This window comes from Cynoglossus semilaevis, chromosome 1, assembly GCF_000523025.1.
Source record: "Cynoglossus semilaevis isolate Cse_v1.0 chromosome 1, Cse_v1.0, whole genome shotgun sequence".
NCBI classification, from domain to species: Eukaryota; Metazoa; Chordata; class Actinopteri; order Pleuronectiformes; family Cynoglossidae; genus Cynoglossus; species Cynoglossus semilaevis.
In genome coordinates, this window is record NC_024307.1 from 33,003,912 (window position 1) to 33,016,087 (window position 12,176).

The 12,176-nt window shown below is 40.7% G+C and overlaps 1 protein-coding gene across 1 annotated transcript in view; it reads left to right on the forward strand.

The window, feature by feature from the left end:
- Window positions 1-6,414: 6,414 nt before the first annotated feature.
- Window positions 6,415-12,176, forward strand: part of nrxn2b (neurexin 2b) — a 572,664-nt gene continuing 566,902 nt past the window's right edge. The window contains exon 1 of the mRNA XM_017033577.2: window positions 6,415-7,187. The gene's annotated coding sequence lies outside the window, so the exon portion shown is untranslated. The remainder of the gene's footprint in view (window positions 7,188-12,176) is intronic.

Here is a 12,176-nt window from a genome sequence, read left to right on the forward strand (position 1 = left end):
TGACCTTCGTGGACCTCCAAGGGGTCTGCGACCCTCTGTTAAATGTCTCTGCTGAATACGCTACTATCTGGAGGCATCTAGAGGCATGTTATTATCGCACAGCGCTCCAGGCAGAAAAGCCCTGTCAGGCTTCATGTTACGTTGGACGTAACCTGTACGTCCAGAGCTGGCTGTCTTTTTGAATTTATTGACAGGCAACACCAGCCTCTCTCCTCATTTAATGAAGACCACTTCTTTACTGTCTCAACATTGCTTTCTTTCTTGACTCCATATTTGCATTTCATGGTTAATGCGTTGCCAGTCTTTTGGCAGCAACTAGTGGCGTGGGGCCTCATTAGAACGATCTCCTGTAACATCTCTGATCGTAGAATTTTAGAGGATTCTCCCAAGACTCTCATTGCTGTAGACTAACGTACTCAACCGTCCGCAGGAGGCCCTTCTCAGCTCGAGGCCCCGGGCGATTATTGGCTTTGCTTAACCGATTGCAGCATCCCTTCCTCCCACAACCTTTATCACCTCCCGGTAGCTTTTGTTTGCTTTAGCTTTGTATGGCCGGTGTTTGTGTCATTTTCACTCATTCCTTGAACGTAGACGATTTTACAGATTAGTTCGTAATAAATGCAAATAGATGCTTTTTTTTCTCTTGTTTTCCTATTGTACCACTGAAGAATGATTGCATTCAAAATGATCGTAACTCACTAAATCTTGATTCTTTGAAACAACAAACAATTATTTTCTCCGCTCTGGTCCAAACTTATAATTCCTACTATAGCTGGAGGCTTTGCACAAAAACACACTCCAGGTTGTTAATGAGTTTTTGCCGTCACAACTGCTCTTGTCATTTTTCTCAGCTGGACAGTCTCTTTAAATTTCCCTCAGAATGCTCCCATTTCTCTCTACGACATTAACTTGCGGAACACATTTTGGCCTTTTTCTCCTTCATTTGGTGACAATTACTCAACATCTTTCCTACACACAATGGAAATGGTTCAATTTGGCAGACAAGTGTTGTGTCTCTGCTGTCATCTCACCTTTGTTTCCCCTTTGTTACTTAATGATCTGTTTTTTTCACCTCGACACCTTCAATTAAACCTATAATTCACGTTGATCCATAAGGTCTCATGGCTGAAACCATGTCCTAACCATGTCCTAACCATGTCCTAACCATGTCCTAACCATGTCCTAACCTAGCCTGAGGGGCTTTTAGAATAATCAAGTTAAAAAAAAGTTACCTGATGCTGATGTTTTAGTTGAGGGTTACTCTTTTCACCCCTTCATTATGGTTCGTACCAAATTCTTTTTTGTTTGCTGTGACTAACTGTAAAAGTTCAATTTTCCTGCATATTTTGTAGCATTTTTCCACAGGATTGTATGAGACTAATGTGGGAAACGGACAGGGTGAAAGGAGACTGTAGCAGGGCAAGTAAAGAAGGGAACGTGAAAGAAGACTGTAGCAGGGCAAGTAGAGCAGGGAACACACACACTGGTCTCCGCTCGTCCAGTAATGTTGGCAACATGCACTGCTCTGTTATCCAACTTAATGCCACTGCCCTAAGAGGAAGGAACAGTCCAGATAATGCAACGCTAGCTGTGCGTGTGCGATCACGACAAAAATCCGAGTAGCCCTGAGGTTTGATTGTCCAATCAGTATTAAAAGAGAAACTGTTAATTAAAAACAAAAAAATCATTACACCTTGGTCACATGTTGAATGGATGGATGGATGGATGGATGGATGGATGGATGAATGGATGGATGGATGGATGGATGGATGGATGAATGGATGGATGAATGGATGGTCCAGATGTGAGAAGCAACCTCAACCTAGACAACTGCGTTGCATTCCTTTGAGACCCCAATTAAGGAGCTAGTCCGTGGAAAAATTGTCAGAATATTGTCAAAGTTCTACTGGCTCCCTAGACAACAGCAAAACCTATCACAGAAGGACTCCCACTCCTTGAGATCTGTACTTAGGGATCTGCTTCATTTCCCCAGTCAAAGAAAAACGGAGAATCTGAAAAAAAAAAAAAAAAAAGATTCCACTGTAGCTTCCAAATTGACACACATGCACTGACATGTGCAGTATTTATATTTACTTCCACTGACACATTGTGTGACATCAAAATGTCTTCTGTGCTGGTCACTTCCAGGCTGTGGACTATGGCAAGAAAATTTGAATTTAGCAATAAGATCTGCAGTGTGTACGTAGCCTTAGCCGTTAATGCTACGTAGGTGTGGCATTCAAAACTGTTAAGTTGTTACAGTTACAGTCACAGTGTTTGTTTAAATTTAGAACAAAATAACTGCTGCAATATTTTTCAAGGGGTCGTCTGAATAGCGCTGTTTAATTTTCACTTGTGTTCAAACCGTTTTTGTTTGGGAGTTTTTTGCTCACAACAGCAACAACAGAGATGGCTTCCTCTCGTGTGTTGACTTTCCATGTCTGATTACACAGCACACTTGATTTGTCTCATTTCAGGGGCGAGCAGGACTCAGATAGCTGCTCTGCGATTCACCAGCCTGGTACCATCAATTCAATTCAATTAGTTTTAATTAGTGCAATGGAGAGAAAGGGGAGGGGAAAAGAACAACAACCTCACAGGGCCGTCTGACAATGAAGTAATTCAGTCATGAGTGAAAGCTTATCATATTAGACTGCTCTAAATGTAGAGGCTGAAGAATCAAAGTGGAGTAGTAGCTAAAAGCCAGGAAATTAAATCACAGCACAATAACAGCGCGCTGTTGTTTCTAAATGACAGTTGGTCTGTTGCCGTTGAATTGAACTCTAATCTACTGAGAATTAGTAGAAAATGGTGTGTTTCATGTTCACAGTACAGCTCGGTCCTGCAGACATGTCAAGGGTTTTGTCTGCAGGACCAGAGAAAAAAAGAAAAAATAGCATAATGGTGGCACTTTGGCCCAGAGGCAATGTCTCTGTCATTGGTGTGGAACCCCAGGGTTCACCTCTGGGGCAAGTTCAAATCCCGGTTAGGGTGGTTGGTACCTTCCAGTGGACTCACCACCTGCAGGAAGGTCCAGGGGGGTTGGTACGGTGCAGTGTGATTCGGGTGGTGGTCATGGAGACTGAGAATGTTTTCTTGAATTTTGAGTCAATATCCGATCTGTAGCTAGATACATGGATGGATGGATGATTGAGTGCCTGGTTGGATGGATCGATGGAAGGATTAATGGTGGATGGATGGTTAGATACAGTGGGTGGAAAGAAGGAAGTATAGAAGGAAGGATGATGGATAGATGAATGGATGGACGGCTGGCTGGCTGGATGGATGGATAAATGAATGAATGGATGGATAGATAGAATCAGTTTTTAACAAACACATTTCTGGCGATAAAAACCGCTCACTTCACTCTTTTTTTTCTTTTTTTATATATCTATATACGTATATATGTATATATATGTATATATAAGAAAAAAAGAAACAAATACGAAATATATATCTATATATATATAGATATATTTAAAAGAAACAAATACGTGACTATACTTGAAACAGATTTCAAATCCGTGAATAATCCCTGCTCTGCTTCATTTGCGCAGACCTCGCTGCGTCACATGAACCCAGAGCCACAGCGTCATACGGAGACAAAAGACCACCAACTCTCCATCAACGCTGTTAAGTATCTGATACATAGACCTGAGAACTTAGGTCTGAGAGGTGTCAATATTCCTTTGACAAGATTCTCTTGCGTCACGCTGCTCAATAAGCCAGTGATTAATGCACACCCTCCAGGTTCATTGACCAGGACTGTGATTACTGCGTTAGCGCGCCGCTCGCCTCCGACACTTACTGACGTTTGCGGCAGCATGCGGCTGCAAGATGGATGAGATGCAGTGTAAAAGTACTTCAAAAGTACACTATTGATTTATGTGTCAATTCTGTGAGTGTGTGTAATGGTATCCCATAATTCCTAATTGATCACCTGTTACCGTGTAAGCTAGCCTTTTCCGAGGGATACTTAAGATATTAATACGATTATGAGAGGAGTTTTGAATTTGAAGAAATGAGAGTGGCAATTCTGCTCTTGGGCAAAAAAAAAATCAAATAAAAGAGGAAATAAACATAAAAGGTTATAATTAAAACTTTTACTGCACCAAGTGTCTTGCAAAATATGGCACATCACAGGCAGTGCTGTCCAGCTGAGGTGAGACAGCGCTGGAGACCACACTGGGGCCGAGCACAGCTATTAATTAGAGACTTTGTCAGCACAGTCTGACATAAGAAGAAGTGAATTGGAAGTAGGAGCACACAGAAACACATTTTCAGCTCCAAATGTTCCTGCAGACTTGAATGACCCCTGCGTCCGTGTCTGGATCAAACTGTTCCACTTTTGCCAGTGACGCTTCATAATGGTGTGGAAACAATAGTAATGGGATTTGTGCTTAAGGTAACAGGTGACAGAACAGCATGTACTGTAAATTGTCATTTTCACAATCACAGCACAAAATTAAAAAAGAAAAAAAAAAGGATTGTGACGATTGGGGAATAAATGGTTATGTTCGGGTATATTGTTCTACTTTTTCTGACAGTTCTTGGGTGCCTTGAATGCACCATGATGTAACGCACAGCACAGTGTGTTTTGTTCCTTGTGTTGGAGTTGGCTGTCTTGGTTAGTTAGTAGTGGTCAAATTCTGCGGTTTGGCGAGCGCTGTGGCTGACAACAGTGCTGATTACAAGTGAAATCATAAACCGCTTTCTAATAAAATAAAAGCTGCCTCTGTCGTATTCTGCCGCTCCGCTACAGTATGTTAAACCAATTTAGTCCTTTTTGTTAAGTTGACTTAAACGATAAGTTGAGCCAAAGTTGAGCGTTTGTTAACGAGCTACTACAATTCTCAAGCTAGCATGTAGCTCGCTAGTGTAAAATAGACAGGTTTTTGACATTTTTCAAATGGGCTTTTATATGTGAGCTCATGGACATTAGCATGAACTCTGTTCTCCCTCCTTATTTATGTCAGGAGATTTCTCTGTCAAGGACTATGTCGTTTTTATAACATTCTTTCATGGCCATAATAAACGATGGACCACATATGTCACAGTAATGTTTCTGATGTGACAGCTGCAACGTCTTGTCTTTAGTGGGGCATCTGATGTCAAGATGGTTGTCATGACAGTGCTACTGAGGCTTGGTCAAGTAGGCGTGGATTCATTTGGCATTTGAAGGAGGCAGCATCCACGTCTCAAACAGGTTTCCTCAGACTGGGAATTGTCAGCTTTGAGTTTGTCACTAAAAATTCTCTGAAATGCCTGAAGAACTTTTGCAAACTTTTGCAAACTCCCCAGCGCATTCAAGGGTCATCGCAGAGTGGGAAAATGCAGCGTTTACAAACATAGCATATTTTAACTTCATCCACTGCAAGCAAGTCTCTGGTGGCCATAACGTATCTATTGGTTAAATTCCACCAATGAATAGGGTTTTACTTTCTACCCTAGTGGCTTTTTTTTACTGAAATATAAGAAAGGAATAAAAAAGCATCCTCACTGTTACTGTCTGACAGACTGCAGTCCAGGAAAAGGTGCTTGTTGAGCAACTTCACAAAACTGCACTGACTTCACCTAAGAGCAAAGATTCAGTTTAGGTTCAGTGTCCCTAGTGGCTGACAAATGCAAGTTGCTTTTTTTTCCTTTTTTTTTTCTTTCTTTCTTTGAAGGCAACATTTTTGTGTATTTTTTTAAAAAATATTTCAAATTGCTTTAATAATAATCGTGTCTATTTATTCAGCCTATTTATTCAAAAATATTTCAAATTGCTTTAATAATAATCATGTCTATTTATTCAGCCATTTTTCTATCTCTGACTTGCACCAAGGTGTTTTGTAGGAGATAGAAGTGAAGAAAATGAAAACTTTATTGTTTTTGGAACACAACATACAACACATACAGTTGAATTTTCTTTTTTTATTTCCCTATTTGATTTGTTTATTTATTATTATATAATATTTGTTTTGCACTTGTTAGTTCGTGTATATCTTCTATCTTTGTTCAAGTTTTCGCATGTGTGACTGATGCTACGTTTGTAGCTAAGGCTACATTCACACTGCACATAACAGTGACAGAAATGAGACTTTATGACCGTGTGTCTGAAACATCTGCACAATTCAGATATGTTTTAAACTAGACTTAGGTCACTCTTGCATGTTGTTCTAAATCTGATACATATCTGAAGTCCTTTAAATCTAAAAATAGATTTAGGGATAAACGGCTGTATGTTAAAGTTAAAGTCACCAGATGGCAGCATTGCAGCTCATTTAATTAATCTAATACGTATAACCTCATACAGGGGTTTTTACATATAAACAAATAAATATTACCAGGCCCATATTGGTATCATTGATATCGGAATCGGAAATTAAGTGTTTGGACAATATCGGCATATCGAATATCTGCAATCGGACATCTGTAGTTCACGTATCTCGAAAAATTGGTGTAAGCCATGAAAGACTAATTCCAGATTTTAATAGAAATTATAATTGTCTTCTGCATGATGGTTTTGCTTTTTTTTGTCATTTTATTTTTTAAAGAAATGCGTGAACCTTATTTATTGATTAATTATAAATATGTTGCCTTTTATTTGGTGCTCACTGTTTGTCCCCAGCCTGTGTTGACGTTGTCTGTTAGGAGTTCAGAATAGCCAGAACCTCCCTTTAGTCCAGTCTCCTCGTCCAGGGTGAAGTATCCTTGTCTTGCCGGAGCGGGGCGTCGCTCTGATTAGGTTTTTCTCAGTGCGGTGCGGCTGCCACTGCTGATACTGATGCCACCGTCTCTCCTCCAGTGGATGCAGGTGGAGTTGCGTCAAAGCAGCCAGCAACACGTAGGAGCATCCACCAGAAACGCGGCGATGGAATTCCACAATAAAAGCTCCTCTCAAACCCACCCCAGGAAGACTTTTAATTTGAAAAGAAGATTCTGATGTTGCATGTCTGCGAGTTCTCGCTGCGCTGACGGCAGGGATGCAGGTGGAGCGGCTCAGCCAAGAACGTTCACATCTGTCTTAAAGGAGAAGAGGGGAGAAAACCTGTTTTGTGCTGTGCTGAACGCTGTGGATAAATTTAAATAAAAACGAGAAACTCACTCAGAGCCACCGTGAAGCGGGGCTCTACACAGGGATATTTACAAATCCATTCGAAGTCCGAAGAAAAATATCGGAGGGGGATTGTCGCCAAATACAAGTAAGGACTTTTCTGCTATGTGCTGTGGGGACAATTTGCGCTTCCTGTGTGCTTTTTGGATGTGTCCTCTTCATCTGCTCTAATTCAATACTCTTTTTTTTTTTTTTTTTTCTTCAATGACAACCGATGTCCCGAAATCACTCTGACATTGCTAAATGATGAGCAGTGCCTTGCTTTGTTCTGTTCGGAGTGTGCCGACAGCGAGCGATGCGTAATGGGTCAATATTTGGAGGAGAGTGAATCTGAAGGGCTCATGTTTATTTTCTGAGGCTCTAAGAGCAGACGCGTTAAGTCTCCCCTCTCTCGCCTTGTGTGTGTGTGTGTGTGTGTGAGAGAGAGAGAGATGGACACAGATGTTTTGAAGTGTGCCACAGCCATGGAGCAGTGAGGGAAAGTCGGTTTGTGCGCCTCAGGGAAGTGGATGTGTGAATGGAAGTCTTTAAAAGAACACGTTTACATGTTTTGGAAACAGCGGATTTACATTTAAGCCCAGACTGGAGATAAATAAATAAAATTAAAAAAAAAACAGTACTATATTATGGAGTGGGACAAACTGACCTGCAGTCATGCTCAAGACCGTGTAGGACAAAAAACTACAACCTTTATCAGTCATCACCACCACAACACGGTATCCACAGTCTGTTCCTCGAATTAAAAATAAAATAAAATAAAAATGATCCCGTGTAACATCAGTGGAACCAGGCCACCACCGGACGTCTACGATCTTTACTGCAAAGCTGCATCCAAGTGTGTGTGTGTGTGTGTGTGTGTGTGTGTGCTCCAGAGAGCAGAGGGGCTGAGATTTCACGTGTCCAAAATGAATGAGCTCATGCCAAGGTGTGTGATGCACCCGCGCGTGATCAATGATCCATTAATTCATTTTAAATAAATGAATAATCTTCGGGCTTCTGACACTGTGGCGGCCGCTGCATGTGACTCCTGCGCCACCCTGTCGCCAAACGCCCACTGGGGCGCGTAATGGTTTCCTAACACCAAACCCCGGGAGTCAGAAGTCGGGATCACAGTACAGTGGTACCGTGAGGCATGTATATAACGGTGATTACGAGGTACAAACAGCGCTGTGGGTCCGGTTGCGCCTCCGTCTGCCCAATTAAAGCGAGCACAGACGCTCCATGAGCGGAGTAAACTCCTCAAGCTGATCCGTTCGGTGTCTCCACGCAAAAGCTGCGTGAGTTTTCGGTTCCTTAACATGATCAAAGTACAAATGGCATCACTTGTGTGCGTGCGCGCGTGTGTGTGCGTTTGTTAAACCCCGTGCCAACACTCTAAGTAATACCAGCGTTAAGTATATTTTTTTTATGTATTGACAGTATTGATTTACATCTGGAATACGCGTAAGAGCTTTTTTATTTGTGTACTCGCCAATACCTCACGAGGTTGGGGTTTAATACTAGATGTGTAGTGTAGTATAGTGTAATGTAGTGTTATATACTTGCCACAGCTCCGCGGGGAATTGGGTGATGTGAAGCATGTGGGTTAAAGAAAAAAAACAACAACAACAAAAAAAACAAAAACAAAAAAAACAAAAAAAACCCCAGCTAGGACACAGAGTCTGAGTCTGAAAATGTTTACAGCCAGTTTTATTTTGTTCCCATCACCTAAGGGCTCTCCTTATAAACAAACAAATATTTCTTTATTTAACAAAATATCTTCACATCCAACAATAAATCAAAAGAGATATTAAAGAAAGGAGAAAATTAAAATTAAATGTTCACATCGCAAGTTCAACAGAAAGTGAGCAGAGCTTTAGCAGAAATCTTGTCCCTGCCATCATCCTTGATGTTAAAGTACCTCCAAACTCTTTACGTTGTTGACCTAAGTACCTATGAAGGCAATGAGAAGCGGAAAACCTATGAAATATTGGTGCATTTTATTTATTCAGATTTTTTAGGCTATGTTTACTGAATACTGTTACCTGATTTGTTTTTTCACCCTTTTCTTGAAAACATATAACATCATAAATATGGATGGCCAAACCAAGCGGAAATAATAATGCATGTTCCCTAAACCACAATAAATGAAGCTCTTTATCTAAAAACTGTTCAAGGTGATGTGTTTCTTTCCCACAAATGTATAAATGCAGGAAGAAAAGCCACGTCAACGTGCCTCGCTGACGCTTGCCCACCGGGGTAGAAATGCCTTTTCTTCACGAGACACATCGTGAAACACGATTTCATCATTCACCCAAAGACTTACAGCATGGTGTTGCTTCTCCTGAGCACATCTTGGCATCCAGATGGTAATGGCATCCAGATTCTCACTGACAAAAAGGAACTTCAGAAAAAGTCACTCTGCCATCAATTAAGTCTTATTATAGATTTGACCGCAGCGAACACGCAGAGTGCTCTCCTGTGTGGTATTAAGGCACACTGAGCCGAACCCACACACCGTTCAACTCGGGCAGTTTCCCAGGTATGACTTATAGATAATTGCACATTTTTCCTGCAACTTCAATAATGTCTCGCTTTCCCAGGTATGACTTATAGATAATTGTACATTTTTCCTGCGACTTCAATAATTTCTCCTTACCTGTTGTTTGCTCATACGTTTGCGCAAAAATATCATCTGTGGTGTATTTCTGTTGATCTCCATGATATAATTGACCTTTTGGAAAACGTGTTGTTAACAAAATTGTGGCAAAGTTGACAGGTTCAAGTACAAGCCTCAAAGTACAGAGGCATCAGTCAGAAATGTCATCAGTTTGGGCAGTCAGTTTTTTGGGCAGCTGTCATTTTCTGAAGACGGAGCATCTTGCCACTGTCTTCTGTCTGGACTCCATCATCCCCACCACACCCCTCCAGTTCACCACCGCGGACGTGGAAAGAAAGCAAAAAAGAGAGAAAACCAGAATGGGTAATCTTCCTATAATCCCTTGCACAACAGCAAGGAGAGCAGTCTGCCTTATTAACCTACACTTCTGTTAGCTGCCTCCTGGCCTTCATTTATCTTCCAATCCATTTGCTCACCATCCACCTGCCATCCTCCCACAGAGTGGTACGGAGAAAAGGTTAAAAGAGCTTATGGGAGCAATACTGAAGTCTTGTTCAAAAGTATTGCATATTCTTTCTCGTATACTAATTGTTGCCTTCATTTTAGCCATGGGAGCATTATGGGAAAATACATGAATTTCTTTTTCTATATAGCAGGGAGGCAAATCTCAGCTCCAAATTGTTTATCCTTTTAAAGTAAATGACTATAGAAGTGGTGGAGAGGGAAAATAGAACAGAGAGAATACTGTATTTTCTATTGATCCTATCAATTACCACCCAAGTCTACTGTGCTGCTCCGGTGGTGCAGTATCTGCATATAGATTGGATCTAATATTAGTCAGTCTGGCAGGATGCGCAGCACAAGGATGTCGAAGTTGGTAAATATTCTAACCGGCTGAATAATTTATAAAGTTACAAACAGTCGTATGATGGAACCAGTTGAGTTCAAAGGCTTTTGGAATCTTTTCTTTGCTTCTAATTGCCGCTGTCGGTAACTTGTTTGTGGAAAATCCTAAATCAGAGTGACTTTCTTCACTCTGCAAAGTTTGAGTCATGAATCCATTTAAGGGAGTGCACAAGTCCTGTGTTTCTGAATCTTGAATGAAGTCCTTTTATTTGGCTCCACTAGTTGAGCGGATGTAATCCCAGCCCAGATTTTCATGTTGTGAGTAGCCTTCCAAGCACAGCCGCTGCTGTTGAATTAATGAACATGCTATTTGTAGCCTGAAGTGAGAGTTTGATGTGAAACGTTTGCATGGCCATATTGTATGTCTGGTAAAGTGGTTAAAGCCAGATACTGGCTGCAACAGCTGAGATTAGGTTTCATTAGGACGACTGTGTAAGGCAGGCGTGATAACCGCTGCACTGTCGAACCACAAAATGATCTTCTAATTTCAATTTACTCACAAGTTAATGAATTGGAAACCTAGGCTTATTTAGTTGAATACAACCTTGAAACACCTGCAGGAATTGCAGAAAGACACCCACAAATTTCCTTCAACCACTTTAGCTCCTTCAACATCTCTTTTTCTTTTTTTTTTTAGTTTTCATACCTATTTGCTGCCTCCTGGTGGAGGAGTATTTATTTATTCTGTCATGTTGACAAATGTGGAACAATTATTTGCACTGTCTAAATATTAGTTTTATGAATCACTGACTTAACCTATTTGCACTGTCTAAATATTAGTTTTATTAATTGGATCATGTTCCACAGTAGCTTGGAATCACTGACTTAACCTAAATGAATCTAATAAAACTACTTCCACTGCGGCTGTTACTTCTAGTACAAATACCAGCCCTCTCTCTTCACCTACAAATAGGGATATAGAGAAAAATAACAACATATCGCAAATCGGTTAATAATAGATTTAACTGTTTGACAAGTTGCATTAGTTCAAATTATAAAATAAATCACGCATCAAGGCATAAGGAGTAGACAGTGTTATCTCAAAATGTCAGTGGTCAAACCCTGACGCTACACTCTCCAGTACAATAGGTGGCGGTATACGCCTTAAATCGTTTGTTATGGCCTGCCATTAAACAAAGACGTCAGGTCCCTAGGTAGACTAAGTGACATTCAAGTGTTCAAACAGAACGTGGGAAGAACGTAATAAAACTGTATCATGCACAAATTTTTTTTTTAAACATATGGTGAGTTGAGTGTACCAGAACGTAATAAAACTGTATCATGCACACATTTTTTTTTAAACAAATCGTGTTACATCCCTACCTACAAATGTGTAAGAAGACGTTTTTGCGCATCTAACTTATATTTGTGCAGCTGGTTATACTCTGAGACACCAATAGAAATGGACGAAAGTGTCTTCGTACGGACTGTGTTCATTCACACCAGTGTAAACATGTGGTTAGCAGTGAAAGAATCTTAAAGTGGAGCAGGTTGCATAACAGGGATTTGGCGCACAAAACACCTCACACAGGAGTTTTATGCTCATAATTGAAGAGTGGGTGTTAGAAACTA